Source organism: Meriones unguiculatus, chromosome 8 (genome assembly GCF_030254825.1).
Source record: "Meriones unguiculatus strain TT.TT164.6M chromosome 8, Bangor_MerUng_6.1, whole genome shotgun sequence".
NCBI classification, from domain to species: domain Eukaryota; kingdom Metazoa; phylum Chordata; class Mammalia; order Rodentia; family Muridae; genus Meriones; species Meriones unguiculatus.
The window spans coordinates 27,479,107-27,497,628 of NC_083356.1; the positions used below are offsets into that span (position 1 = coordinate 27,479,107).

The 18,522-nt window shown below is 45.0% G+C and overlaps 1 protein-coding gene across 2 annotated transcripts in view; it reads left to right on the top strand.

Moving 5' to 3' along the window:
• Trappc9 (trafficking protein particle complex subunit 9) overlaps window positions 1-18,522 on the top strand; it is a 440,029-nt gene that overhangs the window by 139,041 nt on the left and 282,466 nt on the right. The window lies entirely within an intron of this gene.

The following is an 18,522-nucleotide window of genomic DNA, read 5'->3' on the forward strand; positions in this document are numbered from 1 at the left end:
TGTGTGTGTGTGTGTATGTATGTGTGTGTATGTGTAGAGGGCATGTGTGTGGAGATCAGAGAATAACCTTGGGTGTTGGTCTTACAGTGTCTTCTACACTGTAGTTTTGTTTTGCATTTAATTATGCATATGTGTGCATGTCTGTTTATAAGCATACATGCATAAATGTAAGTTCTCTCAGACACCAGAGGAATTGGGTCTCCTAGAGCTGGACGAACAAGTACCTGTGAACTGCCTGATGTGGGTGCTGGGAACTGAACTCAGATCCTCTAGAAGAGCAAGAAGGGGTTTCACCTGCCAAGCCATCTCTGCAGCCTCATCCCTGCCTTTTGTTTGAGAAAGGGTCTTCCGTTGGCCTGGAACGTCACCACGTAGGCCAGTTGGGCCATGTGCTTCCAGGGGCCCTTGTGTCTTCTCTTCCCATCTCTGCATCACTAGGGTTACATGTGTGCACCACCAGGGCAGGCTTTTTGAAGGGATCTAAACTTGGGTCCTCATGCTTGCCAGGGCAGTGCTTCCCCTATTGATCCATCTCCCCAGCCCTCTGGCAGCTTTTGTCCAATTCCTATGCTCAGCAGCTGGTGAGCAGCTAACTAGTACATTGTCAGTTCTGGAAGCTGATCGCAGAGCTGTGCACAGAGTCCGAGTCACGTTCTGGCCAGGGACGAACACTGAAGAAGTAAGCACCAGGTTGTGATGCCTGCTGAGGTCAGGCACGGGTGGAGACGGGTGCGACTTGTTTCTGGTTTGGAGAGAAGGCCTGCCGGGGTTCACCGCAGCCCTGTTGAGAGAGGGACAGGTGTACACAGCTCCTCATACTGCGGGTCACTGATGCAGCGGGTCATTATTTGGTTGCTAACAGAAGCTGCCAACATTTGAAGTATTCTTACGCCAGTTATCCCCACCACCACCCCCAGGTGATTGCAAGTTAATTAAAGAGAGAGACTTCCTAGACTTACTGATGTCTTCCTTCCCCCCTTTGCAAGGGGCAGACACATGCGGTATATACTCCCAGGGAACATGGAACCGACCAGCCAGAAAAGTAGTGAAATGGCTTCCAGAGCCATGCTCTGCTCTCTGGGGCTGCTGTGCAGCTCTTTACAGTAGTTTTAGCCTGCCCCACAGTTGCCTGGAGGGCTTGCTGAGGGCTGGAAATGTGTGTTTCTGGGATATTCCTGGGTGATGCCAATAAGGTAAAGACCTTACTTTGGGGACCATTGCCTAAAAAAAAAAACCGGAAACATTGTTTTTCCCTCTTAGTCTTTATTATCAGTAGGACTATTTTTCCAGATAGAGTTTTTCCTGGGTAGCCCATGCTGTCCTGGAACTTACTCTGTGGATCAGGCTGGCCTCAAAGAATGCAGAGATCTGTCTGCCTCTGGCTCCCAAGTGCTAGGACTAAAGGCGTGCGCCACCACCTTACCTTAATAGGGCTTCCCAATGTACCTCACAGAGATGGGCATATGGTAAAAACAGGAGCTCATTTTGAGGTACTTCCATGACAGACTTACATATAGTACCTGGGTACCTGAAAGGCATTTTCATAATCATTTGTCATAAGACCCTGACATAAGCACATAATTAAAATTAAGTCTAGGCAGATCTGATCTGGTCTGGAAACTTCTGCATAGTGATATGAAATCCTGCCTGCTCCAGCCCAGGATGTCCTCACAGCTAGGATTGATGGTTGCACAGCAGCAGAAGCCATCCAATCTTTGAATCCATGACCCTGTGCTGCAAAGGGCCGCACGGTTCATCTGCAGGGTCCCCAGGGACACAGGGTGCCTTCTCAGAGTCAGGCAGATCTTCTGGGACTATTACCGTGAGCTGGCTTCTGCCATCACATTCAGGATGATTGATCTGCAGACAACAGGCAAGAGCCAGACAGGAGAAGAAAGCGTGCACTTTTATTGCATTCTTGCAATAAACAAGAAAACTGAGTTAAGTCTGCCATTTGGAATGACTGACAGTAAGCAATAGGTTTGCTTTGGGTAAGGACATTTAGGAGACATGATTAGTCCCTTAAAATCCAAAGCAGTTTAGAGACTACATCAAATCAAAATAATTCTTATACACCCCTCCACAAGTATCTACCCTTTATCAAAGAGGGCAAGACAAGGGAGGAAGAACCCCATGTTTATTTGATGTCAGATAGACCTGAAGTAACCCTTGCTTTTAGCCAGCTTTGTCACAATGGACAGGTCCCTTCAAGTAAGTCACCTATGAAATGAGGATGATTCTTTATACCCTAGCTAGAGTGCCTGTAGTGGGTTCTACAGATCCCAAATACAGAAAAGGACTGCGTTCCTTTGGAAGAAGCAGATACATGACACCACGTCTATGCATAGACTTTCTGTGTGGTCTCTTGGAATTCAGCAAAGCTGTTGGCCATCTCCTTCTCCATCACACTCTAAAACCCCAAAGTTCCTCAAAGGCAGTTAGTTCCTCAAATGGTATTCTGTCCTCGCTCCCTGTGCCAGGAGAGAGTCTGGCTGCGCGTGTGTGTGGCCAGTAAGTGATTATTACCACTAAAGGACAATGGGTGGCTAGTGAAGAGGTGGGCAGAATGAAGCAGAGAGTGTTGGCAAGGAAGGCTGGGCGAATGACAGGGCCTAAGCCAACACGAGGGAGGGGCATTTCTTGGACATGTTTGGAACAATGCTGTGGTAATGGTCCAGTAGCAGATGAGGTAAGGAGATTAGCCAAGAGGGTAAGTGGGGACTCTGTACTGTGTCATGTGGCATGGAGTTACCTTGAGGCTGTATGGGACTCAGCACTACATGGCTTTGTTAGTGCTGTCAGCCAAAACTTGAGTAGCCTGGGTTTTCTACCTTGTATGCCAAGAAAGGTTGGAAACAGAATTGCCTAATGTCCATGAAGGGAATTTGAAGAAAAGAAGCAAAAAAGCAAAAACAGAAGTGGATAATGCATAAAACAGTTGGAAGCTATGGAAAAGGCCTTAGCTGACTTTAGGAGTTCTGAAATGTAGAAGATAATTATTTTATCTTAGTGCACCCTGTATTCCTGATTTGCTGAGATTAACAGAGAAATCCAGGAACCTGAACTAAATTTTCTTAGATGCTTCTAAATGGTCATGTGGGTTTTTCAACCTAGCTTGTTAATAAGATGATTTACCTCATTTTCAAATGTTAAACCAACCTTGCATTCCTGGGATAAGTCTTCCTCTGGTCATGATGTAGCTTCCTGCCTTGGAACACACATCGTATTTAGGAGGAAATCTGCTATGTAGGATTTGAGGGTTGCAGAAGTAGGTTGGCCAGAGTTTGAATAAGATAGAAGGATCAAGGAGGGACTCAGCAGCTGTAACATTTATCAGTCGTGAGAGTCAGCACTGAGAATATGAAGAGACAAGTATAGCTTCAAGGCAACATGGGAACATATGGCGCAGAGTGTAGGGGGAACAAAGCAGTGGCCTGTGTGTTCTGATCATGCTGGCCAGCCCTGCTTTCCTGCCTGCCAGGATGCCAGGCACACAGAGCCTGAGTGGGCGCCTGGACACAGACCCCTTACCCATCTTACATGCATTCCTCTACTTGTGTTATTCCCTTTCATTTTTAACGCGTTCATTCAGGGCATGCCTGATCCAAACCCTCCATTTTTGCTGTAGCCAGCGAAGGGTTAGTCTCCTGAGAATTCCTGCTTAGGTTTAAGTTTATATTCACCCGATTTTCTCTACATCACAGCCCTTAAACCATGCATCCCGAGTTAGTGAGCCCTGCATAGTGCCCTCTTACGAATGGTGCTTTTACAGATGTCTTTGGTTTTCCTGGGTAGCATAGTTTTGCATTTCTAGTCTTATAAATCTAGGAAAAAAAAAACGCATTCCCGATGCTTTTAGAACTCTAGCTCATGCATTGTACAGTATGAACTGCTTTTGAAGTCTCTTGAGTTGCCAGGTAAAACATTCTCCCCTGTTGTTGTTACTAAAAATCTCTTAACTCCTAGTGATGCTAAGAATCCTTTTATATTGAAATTCTTGTTTATTCTTATTTTTAATTGACGGCCTCAATATTTCTGCACGGTTTAATAACTCTGTTGGTAATAGCGGAATCCACGTCATCTTGAACAGTTTGTTCCTGGAAGGGCTATAGCTCAGTGTCTGTCAGTCTGTGCATACTGCGCACACCCCTGGCGGCATTTCTCACGCTAATCGGTCTGTACATGTTTTGGGATTTCAGTCAGTCTTACTTCTTCCACACAGAGATTTGAGAAACTTGCATGTAACTGACTGAACTTTTCTTTATAAGCTTGAAGCAAGCACTCAAGTTTTAAAGAATAGAATTGCTTTTCGGGATTCTGAAGAATCAAGTGAAGATATATGCAGGGAGAAATGATTGCCACTTTGCTTTCTAATATGAAACTGGCATTCATTTTTATCTTTTAAAGTTTTTTTTCCTAAAAATATTTTTATTAATTATACAATATTTTGATCATATCCACTCCTTTTCTTCTGTCTGGCTCCTCTCATATACATTCCTACCTCCCTTCCCCCACCCTAAATTTATGTTCCCCCTTTTAAGTAGAATAGTAAGTTCAATTTGTGTTGCCCACATATTCCTGGGTATGTGGCTAGCCACTAGAGCTTGGTTGACCTAGCTCAACTCTTAAAGGAAATTGACCCTCCCTTTCCCAAAAGTCCTCAGTTAGGAGTGCGAGTACACAGTCCCCTCTCACCTCTACACTGGAATGTTCACTGGCTTGATCTTGTGTGGGTCTTGTGCAGACAACCACAGCTACTGTGAGTTCGTGAGTACTGTTTTCCTGTCCTGTCCAGAAGACACTGTTTGCTCCTGGACCTTGGCTCTCACTCCTTCCATTCTCTGTTTTGTGATGACCCCTGAGTCTTGGAGCAGGAGTGATTTAGACGCCCCACCTGTGGCTGAGCACTCAGCTGACACATATCCTTTATACTTTCACTCATTACGAGTAAGAGAATTTTTGAGAAGAAATACTTTTGACATTGGAGGTGGCTGTTTCACCAATATTGGGAATGGATGCCCTGTGTGGGGTGACAAGGCCCAAAGCCCAGTGGCATCTCTTTTCACATCGGAATGTTTCTGTGCCGGTTCTTCACCCATTGTACCTGGCTTTAAAATCCACTGGAAGTCTTTGCCTGAGTCAGTAATGCCATGTTTGTTCTCTAGAAAATGCTTTCTTATTTCTGCTTCTCGAAGGTGTCCTTCTATAAATTAGAACTCAGCTTAGCTCATCTGCTGCGGCCATTTGATGACCCAGAAGCACATCCCCAACCTTTATTTCCTAACTCAAAAGGGTCTTCAAATTCTGTGCCCCAGCTTTTAGCATCATCACAGACACTCGGATTTTTGTTGACTCAGTGTTTCAATCTACTTACAGTCGCCATAGTCATTGCTCGGATTATCACAGTTTGGCCAGAGGGAGCTTTGTTGAGGTGGCCTCCATGTCCTTTTGGCATGGCCGTTAATCTGTGGAAGGCTCAATGCTTTTGACAGTAGAGGGTGAGCTGTTCTCTTCTCCCAGCAACCTGTGACGTCAGCTTCTTTGCTCCGGATGGCGACTTGAAGTTGAGGAGCACGCACAGGTTGTGCTAGCTAACATGGTTAATGCGGCCGCTAGGGGGCATCACCGTGTGGAAGTCTTTCACATCCCTGCGTGGGATGTCCTTTTCTTCCCAGGCCTTCCCTTCCCTGCCACACCCGACCTGGTCATCCATGGGAGGAGGGTACCAACCCTCCCTTTTGTCACGGAGCTCTGCTGCAGACACTGCTGTATTTGTGCCCACCTCTGGGCCTCTCTGTAGAGCGAGGTACTGCCCTGTGCCTCGGCCCCACACTACCATACCATCCTTTTCCATATTCTTCCCATTCGGTGAGCCCAGGGCTGTAATATTGACTTAGTGAGTGGGAGTTGTTGGGTAAGAATGCCTCCGGCACCGGAGTGACTCAGTAGAGGTAAGACTGTGCTTTTAAATTTAATATTAAGACCTGCCATCTGACAAAACCTAGAAATGACAGTGAGAGAAAATGTTTGAAATCAGAACTGCTCTGTGGAGACGGATATAGCGTATGCAGTATGTACAGTGGGCATTGTAGAATGAGGGTGAGGAGGCACTCTTTTTCTGGAAAAGTTTAGGATAAAATTTAGAAAACATCAACTAAGTGTTTTTTTTTCTTTTTTTTTAAACTGAGTCATTCCTGGAAAATTCCAGAACTTTCTCTTTTCTTTCTTAAAAAACAAAATAAATAAAAAAACGTTCACTAAGGCAGACAAGAAGGTTAGTAGTGCTTAGCAAGGAAGGGCAAACAGGACCTGCCTCTCAAGAGGCCAAATCCACAGCAATGGTTCTCAGCCTTCCTAATGGTGTGACCCTTTAACACAGTTCCTCAAGTTGTGGTGACCCCTAACCATAAAATTACTTTGTTGCTTCTTCCTAACTGTAATTTTGCTACTGCTACGAATTGTAATGCAAATATCTGATATGCAGGATATCTGACATATGACCTCCAAAGAGGTCACAACCCACAGGTTGAGAACCACTGGGTTGGACAAAGCAAGGGGCTGTGGATTAGCATGCTCAGCTTCAGGGTCACTCACCCCAGCTAGCGCTTTGAGAATATCAGCTACCACCATTGGCGTTTCTGCAAGCCAGTGGGAGACACAGACGAGAGGAATCCCGTTGCAGACCTCCTGGAGCAGGCTGTGCATTTTAACGACTAGACCATTCAAGTCTGAGATGTATGCTTTGCTCCTTGCCTTGAGCCCTACTCTTTGTTCTGGCCTGGCATCCCTTCCACGAAGCCCTCCTTTCAAACCCTTGCCTCTTCTGGCAGCTGCAATATTTCGTCTGCTGGGCTGGCATCATCTGTCCCCTCTGTCCTTCTCACTGTCACAGCCTCCCTTTTGAAGCGCAGTGTCTGGCATGCTGAATGTACTCAATAAATGTTTGCTGAAGAGAGTGATGTTCTGGGTCCTAGGGCAGTACCTGGGACCACATAGAAGAGAAGCAGGCCTTGCCATTAGGGACTCTCAGTGCAGAGACGTGCATGAAGCAGAGAGTCCGTTAGGACCCTGGGATGCTGCTACCATGAATACGCAAAGGTGACATGCAGGCTGGGTTTCTGGAGCAGGGTGGCATGGGGGGAGCCCTGACTGTCCCCGCCACCCCTGGCCACTGAGTTTCTTCCTCACTCTTCTGTACAGACTGCACAGGGGAACAGTTGTCCTCTGACTTGCCAAGCACTGGGCTTGGTCACAGTAGCAGGTAACAGCCAGTTCATCACAGGTGTCCTTTGAGCATCCAGAGAAGACCCCTCTGAGTCCTGAAGACCACCTGCTCTGTCTTGTCATTAGCTCATGCAGGCACCCCACATCGGATCTTGGCTTGTTTCCTGTGTCCTGTGACCCCCTACCCCCACTTAATTCTGTGCTCTTGAACAATACAGGTACTTTATAAAGCAACACGAAATTCATTAAATGAATATCCCTAAGGGTTGGATTGGGGCCCAAATGTCAATACATATCTAGTACAGAGAGGAAATTAAAACTCACATCAGTGCATCTCATCTGGATCACCCCAGTAGCAGGGCAGAAGAGTCCCAGTGGCAAGGCTGTTCGGTGTAAATAGCAGAAAGCCCCGTGGGCTCTCACCAAAGGTCCATCCTGTATTCCTGCTTCATTTGGAAAGTTACTGTGCTTCTGGGGCCTCGGGTCACTCACTGCATGGGGTGAGGGTGGAATAGGCTAGGCTGTTTCCCTTGTAGATCTTATACAAGGATAAGAGAGAAATAATGGAGATTTGTTTTCAGTTGCTGCAGCGCCTTTGTATTAATGTCAAGGTCAGTTAGGATGATCCATTCAGCGCCTATCCCTAATGTAGTCCCCAAACCCATGCCAAGATGTTCCCAAGTTTTTATCTCTCTCTCTCTCTTTTTATTCCTTCCTTGAATTGCATCTCTTCTTCTTCCTGGTCTTCCCTGCCCTCCCCTCCCTAACCCCCGGAACCCAGTTCTCTGGATCCACTTTTCACCAGCCCCTCAGTCTCCAGGACTATTGCAGCCTGTACAGTCATTCCTATGTGCCCCCACCCCCATACCCAGCATTACTCTGCTTGGTTGTTGCTGGGGACACTGGGAATAGTACATCCGTGTTCCCTCGTAGGTTCCTCTGCATACTGTCAAATGGCATGCTCTGCACACAGGCCTGGCTGGGCTGGGTGTGCATGTATGGGTGGGCCTGTCTCTGCACCTGTGCATCTTGAAGCATCACAGAGCAGCTGCTCCACAATCTGGGTCTCGAAAGGCGACTAGTCAGGGGCGCCACAGGTAGAGAGAAACCTTGGGGCTGAGTTTAGTGCATATAAAAGGTACAGTTACTTCAGGTGGCTTGGTGTGAAGGGTGTGGCCAGGGAAGGAAAGCAGAAAGGTGAGACTGAGGATGAAGAGTCAAGAGTTTTCACCATCTCATGGGGTTTGGATTTTAAGTGAGTGCTCTTAAGGCGTCAGCTAAGAGGGCAGTGTTTTCAGAGTTCACTTGAGAGTGATGGCTCCAGATCCCTAGGCCTGGCCCACACTTTCTGATCCCACTTCCTGGCCTCTCTCCAGAATGTTGCCTTATGTAAAATGATGAAACACTGGCTTCCACATATTTGGACCCTGCTTTGTACTGTGTGCCTTGCATACATTCTTTGACTAACCCTGAGAGGTGTCACCAGGTTGATGTGCAGTGACGGTTTGCCCCCATCACACTGCCTGCGGGTGGCCCAGCTGCCTGACCATTCATGTCTGGCTCCCACTGAGCCCCTTCTTCTTTTGAGAATGCTGTGGCACTGTGGTTCCCCAGAAGTAAGTCGAGAGAGTCCTTTGCTTCTGTGAAGCTTTGTGGGAAGACACCATTTATCACATAGCTCAAATCTTGAGTTTTCTAGAGGCTTAAGGGACAAACAGTTTTGTCTTAGGAAGGCTTGTTGGGCTCATTTTCTCAAACTCATGTTCAACTGACTCCACTGAGGAATAACCAATGCCCCTGTTAGGAAGGCATTTGGAACTCACGTCCACATGCAAAATGTGATGATGCATCATTTGTGGACTGAAGAGAGTACTGAGAAAACTTCTGGGCACCTCAGCAACAGAGATGGGTGCAAGGGAGGCACTCAAAGCCCTCCTCACACCGGAAGGTGTGCTCCCCTCTGTCAGATTGGTAGAGCCATTTATTGGAAGTCTGGGAGAAACAGCCAGAGAATAGTAGCTACTAACTGTTATCAGTTACTATCTTAGTTCCCTTTTTGTTGCTGTAACAAGATACCCTGGGTGAATACTTCAGAAAGAGAAGAGTTACTCACTTCACAGTCTTGAAGGCTGGTCAGCCAATATTGAGCATCTCTAAGTCTTCATGGATGGAAGCTGACGTTGAAGATGACATGGAGAGAAAGGAAGCCAGTGAGATTCAGGGGTTAGGCTCACTGTTATTATTATTATTGTTACTATTATTACTTTCCACGAGGTCTCACCTCTTCTCTATCTTTATTGGGCACTACACACTTCTACCACAAGAGCCTTGGGGAGACACAACACATCCAAATCACAACAATCAGGTTTGTATCAGCCGCTGCTGTGACAAGCATTGCATTTAACGCATTACTTTTTGCTTAAAGCCAAACTACTCGGAGTAAGTCTTGCAGGAGCTAGAAGCAGCAGAAGCTAGAAGGTGGCAGAGTGAAGCAGGCAAGGTGAGGTGGGCTGGTCAGAGTTGCTTCTGCATGGTCTTTGCCTTGTTCCTTTGTGAGGTGGGATGAGGTACTTTTGCTCTGGTTTCTGGCCAGAGCTGCTGGTTATAGGAGAGTGATTGAAGTTCAGTTTGTGGTCTTGATTTGTCTCCTCACAAACCATGCAAGGATTTGTGCTTCAGACTCACTTGAAATTATGGAGGTTCTCAGGGGAGAGAAGAAATGTGCAGACACACCTTCTGCCCTGGAGAACTGCTGGTACCCAGGACTGGCAGGTGTGGGGTGTGCCTGAGGCGGGTTGGAGTATTAAGAGTGGAGTAGAGTCAGGAATAGGGTGACCTGTATTGATGGTTATGAAAACAAAGTTAGAGATGTCTAACTTCTACTTATACATATGATTTTTTTCTTAGCATAAAGTTATTCGTATACCTTGTAAGAGAAGTCTTGTAAGTCCAGGAAAATGTCAAAGAGAAAATTGTGGTTGGAGAGATGGCTTAGAAGTTCCTTCCACAAAATCTGGGGATCTGAGTTCAGCTATCTATTAACTATGCAAAAGCCAGGCTGATGGTACATATCACCAGCTGCTCTTCTCCCGGCCTGGAAGAAAAAGAGGTAAGAGGAAGTGGCCAAGAGTCTACCCCCAATGACCCCAATATAGGCTTTCCCTTAGCCCCACCCCCTAAAGATTCCAGTTCTTTCTGGGAGCACCATCGTGGGGTCCAAGCCTTAGCCTCTAATATGTCATCTCCCTCTAAATGGTCACTTGAGGAATGTTCTATTCTAAGATTACTCCTCCTTGCATGACCTCTAAGGAGGTTTCCTTGGCTGCTCCTGGATCTCCTAGGGAGCAACTTGAGATGATAAAAAGGATGGAAGGAGGGGTATCTGGCTCTCTGTGCTAGGTTGGTGGCATGGAGGAGAGGTAGGGTCTTCTGTTGCCCCAGGGGCCCTCCTGATGTTATTGCTGGCCAATGGTGAAGCTGCAGTCCTCAGAGGACTGGGGAATGGGCTTCTTTTCTCATCTTTAGGAAATGTTACCCAAACAGAGTCTGAGCTTCATTCTGCAGAAACAACCAGCAGTGAACAGCTGGTAAATACCGTTGCTTCAGCGAGAGTAGAAATACGGCAGCGTCAGTCCTCCGAGTGGCTTCCATTTTCATTAGCTCTTAACATGGTCTTATTGATTCACTTGAGTCCCCAAAGAAGAGGACATTTTAAACTGCTGGTGTTAATTTTTAGTAGTGTTAGAAGTAATTATTTGGACGTCTTGATGACTGCACCGTCAGACAAATGTTTTAGCGCTGTGAATTCTCAATCCTTTTGTCAGGAGCTGATGACTTTAAGATTGTTTTCCCCCTACAAGCTTTAATTAAAAACAACAGGGAAATAGAATTGGATTTTTAATGAACTATTCAATCAAGAAAAGAATAATCATTTATATTAGAAATAATATTGCTTATAATCAGGCATGGTAAATGTAAGCCTTATAGCCTTTTAATGACTTTTGAAAAAGTTTTACTCTCTTCCTCCTCTGCCATCTCCTCTTCTCCTTCTCCTCATCCTTCTCCTTTTGAAAAAGGGCATTATTATTATTATTATTATTATTATTTTAGCCTAAGCTGGCCTGGCAGTCATTGTGTAGTTCAGACCTCTCTTGGGCTTGTGGTACTCCTGCCTCAGTCTTCCAAGTGCTGGAATTATATATCAGCCACATTGCCTAGGTGAGGATTTTGTTTTTAAAAATTAACTTAATGTAATTTAATTGTGTGTGTATGTATGTGTGTATATGCCTGCATGAATGCATGCACATACATGTAGAAGTCATGGTGCAAGTGTGGAAATTAGAGGGCAACCTATGGGAGCTGGTTCTGTCTTGGGTCTTGGGCTTTGAACTCAGGTTGTCAGGCTTGGTCTCAGGCACCTTTCTCTTCTGTGCTCTCTTACTGGTCTGGTATTTACTTTCTTTCTAATGGACTGAATTTGAGCTTTTGACCATGGCCACATGTGTGATGATTACCTAGGGTCACTGGCGTATTCATATCCTTATTATTTATTTATAATTTTTTTGTGGTAAGGTCATTAAATATTTTTAGATATTTTAAAATTTACAACATTAATAACCACAGTTATCATGCCCGGTGGTCAAATACCAGGATTTGCTCCTGCAGTCTGTCTATAAATTTGCATTGTTGACCAGTGTTAGTTCTTTCTCCTCTATTCCTCCCTCTCAACTTCTAGAAATTACTATTCTGTATTCTTCTACTGTTAGTTACTCTTTCAGATTCTGTATGCAAACAGGATTGTATAGCATTTGTCATTCTGTGCGTCTTTAACACCGTGTCCTTTGGGTTCATCTTCTGTCTCACAATGATAAAGTCTCCTTCTTATGACAGCATAATATTCCATGGTGTACATAGTCTGCGTCTTGAAAACTGATTCATTTGGGCTGAAACTTAGTGATGGTTGTTTCTGTACCTCAGTTGCTGGAAATGATGCTGCAGGGAGCTTGAGAGACTGCTTATCCCAGTCCACTGAAAGTGCCTGCCCAGTAGTAGGATTGCTGGGTCATATATATGTTCATTGTACTTTTAGGAATACTTTTTGAGGCGTTCCTATACTGTGCTAATTTAAAATACAATGGTTCCTTTCTGTCTGCATCTTCACCTGCACTAGTCTTTTATCTTTGTTAGTAGCCAGTCCTACAGGTATGAGTTGGTAACTCATTTCTGTCATGTTGAGTCATTCAGAGCCTTTCTTCATATACCTGTTGATCATCCATGTTCCTATGGAGAAAAGCCTGTGGCAGCCTTTGTCCCTTTAATAGCATTGTTGGTTTTCTTCTTGAATGAGTTCCTTATGCGTCTTGGGACACACACCTGGTGTCTGAGTGGCTGTTCCCTCTGTCCAGAGCCCGATTTCTTCACTTGGTTCTGGTGATGGCAGAAGCTCTCTGGTTGGATGTGGTCACCTTCCCCTCTGCTCTCTGTTCCTTGTGCTTTTGGGCTTGTATCTGATAAATCACTGTCTGGCCTGCTGCCATAGAGCTTAGGGTATTTTTTTTCTTCTTCTAGAAATGTCATACTTTTTGAGTCTTAAATTTAAGTCTTCAATCCTTTTTGAGCTGATTTATATAAATGATAAATCAGAGAGGTCTGCTTTCATTTGTCTGCCTGTCAACACCCACATTTCCCAGCAGTCTTTAAAAATTATATTTATTATTTACATACACACACATACACGGACACACAGACACACGCATGGCATAAAGTGACATCAAAGGACAACTTGTAGTGGTCATGCCTCTTTTTCTCCCACGTCCCTGGGATCAAACTCAGGTTGTCAGCCTGGCTAGCAGGCAGCTCTACCCAGTAAGACTTCTCACTAGCTCCCCCAAGCATTGTTACAGAAGAGACTGTCCCATCTCCATTTTGAACTCAACATCTCTTCACGACAATAAAAACCTCTCAACAAATTATGTAGTGAAGACATGTAACTCAACACAATCAAGGCCGTCTATGACGAACCTACAGCTAATACACTACCCAGAAAAAAGTCGAAAACTTCTTAGTGTCTGGAATGAGGGGAAGATAACAGAAGCTTTTGCTACTTCTGTTTAGCAGAGAGCTAAGTGAAAAAAAAAAAGGATGGAAAAATTGTCAAAACAAGAAAGGACAAAGTTCAATCTCTTCTGCAGGTGGTAGGCCTTCCACAGTAAGAACTCTAAAGACACCCTATACTAGTAGGAAAAAATGCCTGAGAAAGAAATTAGTAAATCAGTCTCATTATAATAATGACAAGAAGGTTTTATATATTTAACGAGGGAGGTGTGGCACCTCTCCATTTAAAACTATGGAATATCAATGAAAGAAATGGGAGTGGAAACACACAATAGTGAGCTAGCCTGTGTTCATGGATCGGAAAAGTGGAAATTAGTAAAATTACCTCATTGTTCCAAGAGAGCTACAGATTCAACCAACCACTGTTAAAATAACGGCAGTCTTATTTACAGAAACTGGTAAAATACGTATGGAATCCCCAAGGACCCAACCAGCCAAAGCCTAAGTAAAAAGAAGAAAGCTTGAGGCATCACTGTTCTTCAAAATACAGTAAGACGCAGTGTTCAGAACAGTGTGGTAGAGCCTAAAAGCAGACACATAGAGAGCTTAGAAATAAACCCACAGTTTTACAGCCAGTTCATTTCAGAGATTCAATAACCATCTTTCCTTCTTTTAAAAAGAAACGTTGTTAGGGCTGGAAAGATGACTCAGCAGTTAACAGCACTGGCTGTTCTTCCAGAAGACCTGGGTTCCTTCCCAGAACCCACATGGTGGCTCACAACTGCCTGCGACTCCAGTTGCAGGATCAGAGAACAGTCATCCTCTTCTGGCTCCTACAGGACTGATACACGTGGTGCATAGACGTATGTGCAAGAGAAACTCCCTTACATAAAATGAAAATAATAAACCCTAAAAAAAAAATTGGAACCCACTTCTCTGTAGAACAATGATGTAGGGCTGGAGAGATGGCTCAGAGGTTAAGAGCAGTGGCTGCCCTCCCACAATGGTCCTGAGTTCAATTCCCAGCAACCACATGGTGGCTCACAACCATCTGTAATGAGATCTGGTGTTCTCTTCTGGTGTGCAGGCACACATGCAGGCAGAATGCTGTATAAGTAATAAATAAATATTTTTTTTTAAAAAAGAACAACGATATAATCTTTTAAAAACCTTGTGATATGGGATGAGTGCATTTATTGCTGTTTTGCTTGAGCGGTGAGCCCCTGGGATCAGCTTGGGGTTACAGGCACGCACCAACCACCATGCCCTCTCTGTTCTTCTCTTGGCTGCTGGTGGCCACATCCAGGTCCTCAAACACTTCACCCATAGAGCCACCGTCCGTCCCAGTCTTCCAGTAACTTTTAACAAACAAATGAATATTCTAAGCCGGGCATGGTGGCGCAAGCCTTTAATCCCAGAAGGGGTAGAGGCAGGCAGATCTCTGTGAGTTTGATGATAGCCTGGTCTACAAGGTAAGTTCCAAGACAGCCAGAACTGTTACACAGAGAGACCCTGATTTGAAAAAAGAGGAGGGGGGAAGAAGGGGAGAGAGAGGGAGAGAAAGAGAGAGAGAGAGAGAGAGAGAGAGAGAGAGAGAGAGAGAGAATGAGAGAATTGTATTGAATAGAACGGGAGCTTCTTTAAGTTGGTTTTGTGAGGCACTCAAGTTAAAAGTGAGGAAGGGAGTTTGTATGGCGGTTTGCATTCTCCTGTTTTGGTAGCATTGACAGCCTGCTGCCACTTCTTTCCCGTCCTGATAGGCAAATGCTGCTTCTGTGTCTCGTTTATCTCTGCTGGGAAGTTACAGGAGCAACTTCTTAGCCAGGATGTGTGTTTGCATCCTTTCCACCGCACCCCTCCCCTGCTGGGGTGAAGAGTAATGGGTTTCTCAGTCTGGGACACTTGCACTTTCACACATGGTCCCCGTGTTTCTGATGCTGGAAGTGACTGCTCTTGGTCCTTGGTGTGGTCTACGCAGTGTGTAGGTACAGGATGTGTGAGTAGGACTCTGTTCCCTCCCTCTGCAGGTTGGGCTGTACACCAGGGAGGGTGGAGAGCAAGGCGGGGTTTATCTACCTCCCAGACTGAATGTAGCCCTGCTTGGGGGTGGGTCATCAGGGTCGAGGGCAATAGAATTGTGCGGCCGTCTAGTCTCCAGTACTGTGTATGTGGGGAAGTGCCGCCGATAACCCCTGACCTGATGAGTGTGCTTTTTGCCTTTCCCTGCCTTCCTCTGCCTTGTCCCTTTTCCCTGATACCCCCTCTCTCACTCTGTTCATGCCATGTGCCTCTACCTGTGGACTCTGGCCCCTGAGGCAGGAAAGTGTCTAGTCCTTGGTGCATAAGCGAAGTATACCATCACCAGAAGCTGATCCCTAACCCCACATTCTTTGCAGGCCTCTCAGGTGGCCTCTGACTGTGACACAAGCTAAGCCCCGCAGCCAGGGGCTTATCATCTTATCATAGGGTGATAGCCATGGGTGGTGGAAGAGAGAGCCCCTGATGGACACGGGTTAGTAAAGGATGGATGAGCAGGCCTTTTACTTCTTGTTAAGGTGTCTGTGAAACTAGGTGGTCTTGTGTTAGAGGTCAGAAAGAGGTTGTCATGGTGAGGGAGTCAGGCGGTGACAAGTATGGGCAGGCTGTGGCCCTGGCATGTGGCTTTTTGTCTCATAGGCTGAGCAGTGGATTTGTATGCTTTGTGATGATTCTCAGAATTTACCTGTGCTGGTTTGAGTGAAAATGCCCCCTGTAAGGTCATGTTTAAATTCTTGGTCCTGAGTTGGTGGAACTGTTTGGGAAGGGTTAGCAGATGTGAGCTTATTGAAGGAGATGAGTCACTGGGGAGTCAGCTTAGAGTTTCAAAGCCCAAGCCATTCCCAAAATCCTTAGCCTGCTTGTGTGCTGCCATGCTCTCCACCATGATGGGGATGGATTCTAACCCTCTAGAACATGAACCCCCAATTAAACATTTTCTTCTATAAGTTGCCTTTGTCATGGCAATAGAAAAGTAAGTAATTAAGACATTGCCTTTGTATTTTCTGTGTATGTTTTATTTTATAATAAAAGTAGATGTAATTAAAGCCAAAAGAACAAACAACTCTATCAGCAAATGGGGAAATTAACTGAACAGAGAGTTCTCAAAAGAGATACAAGCAGTCAATAAATGCATTAAAAATATTAAACCTCATTAGATGTCAAAATGCAAATCCAAACTCCACGGAGATTTTGTGCCAGCTGAGTCAGAATGGCTGTCATCAAGAAAACAAATGGCAACAAAAGCTGGAGGGGATTTGTGTAATTTGTTAATTGCAGACAGAAATGTAGATCAATATGGAGGTTCCTCAAAAAAAAAAAAAAAAAACCTAGAACTTCTGTATGACTCAGCAGAGCCACCCCTGGGTTTATAGGGAAAGGAACTGAAGGCATCAGACCATGGAGGCACCATACCCTGTAGCCAAAGCTTGAAACCCACCTGGGCATCTGCCCACAGGTGAATGGATAAAGAAACATATAAATGTGTGTGTAGATAGAGTTTTCTTCTGCCTTGAGAAATTTTGTCATTTTAGGGACAATGGATGAAGGTGGTGGTCATCATCATTATGTGAAAAAAAAAAAACAAAAAACAAACAAAACAAAAAAACCAGACTCAGAACCATATTTTCTCCCACATGTATCTATATTTAAACAAACAAACAAACAAACAAACAAACGACGGCATGGGAGTGCAAGAGTGACAGCTGAGTTGGATAGTGGAGGAAACAAGTAAGTAAATGCAAACTCTTCTGTGAATTACGCCACTGAGATTTTGACAGGGTAGCATCTACTCCATAGATTGCTGTTGGTGGTAAGACCGTTTTCATAATATTAATTCTGCCGGTCCTCTGTCTAATGTCTTCTTCAGTTTATCTTTTCAGTGTCTTAAAGTTCTCAGGGTGGAGATCTTTCACCTCCTTGTTAGGATTTTACCTGGGTATATTGTTTCTAAAAGCTATTGTATCTCCTGAATATATGTATCCTAGCTTCTAGTTTTTATTTATATATATATATATATATATATATATATATATATATATATATATATTTTGGTGGGAGTATATGTGGATATAGGTCACAGAACTAGAAAAGGGGTCCATGAGAGGTGAGAGAACAGATTTTAAAGAGGTGAGTGGGAATGGCAATTGGATAGGTGTGACATGCAAATAATGGGGTGCGAAGTATTTTTGGGGGAGCTCTGAGGGAGAGGGAGGGCCCGGTAATCAACTTAAACCAAAGTACATATGTGAAGGCCATATTTTACACAAAGAAAATATTTTTTATTTTTTAATATAATTATTTATTACGATTTATTCACTTTGCATCCCAGCTGTAGCCCCCACCCTCATCTCCTTCCATTCTTGCCCTCCCTCTCTCCCTCATCTCCTCCCATTCCCCTTCCCCAGTCCACTGATAGGGGAGGTCCTCCTCCCTTTCCATCTGACCCTAGCCTATTAGGTCTCATCAGGACTGTCTTTCATAGTCTTCCTCTGTGGCCTGGTAAGGCTGCCCCTGCCCCTCAGGGGGAGGTGATCAAAGAGCCAGCCACTGAGTTCATGTCAGAGACAGTCCCTGTTCCCCTTACTAGGGAGCCCATTTGGAGACTGAGCTGCCATGGGCTATATCTGTGCAGAGGTTCTAGGTTATATCCATGAATGGTCCTTGGCTGAAGTATCAGTCTCAGAAAAGACCCCTGGGCCCAGATTTTTTATTTTTTTTGGTTCTGTTGTTCTCCTTGTGGAGCTCCAGACCCTTCTAGGTCTTTCTATCTCCCCCTTCTTTCATAAGATTCCCTGCACTCTGCCCAAAGTTTGGCTATGGGTCTCAAAAGAGGAAACTAATTCCAGTGATTTACCAAAATATGAACAAGGTTCTCAAAACAAGCACTCCCTGTGCCTGGCAGAAGCCAGTGCCATCTTTGGAGCCTTCCTTCATGTGGCCTGCCTATGTTTGGAAGAAATGTGTAAACCTTACTGCAGACACAGCTGCATGTCCTATGTTGGGTGAAGAAAGCTAGCACTAATATGTATAAGAGGGGCCATTTTCTGCAGTCTACCAGAGCCATCTGCCTTCCTGGGCCAAACTTGTTGAGTCCTTCTCCTGCCACCCAGCCTTCCCGGGTTGGCAGTTCTCCAGTGGATGAGGCTGACTGTACACAGTTGGCTCCGTTTCTAGCTGTCAGAAGCACATTCATTTTCCAGCTGGTTC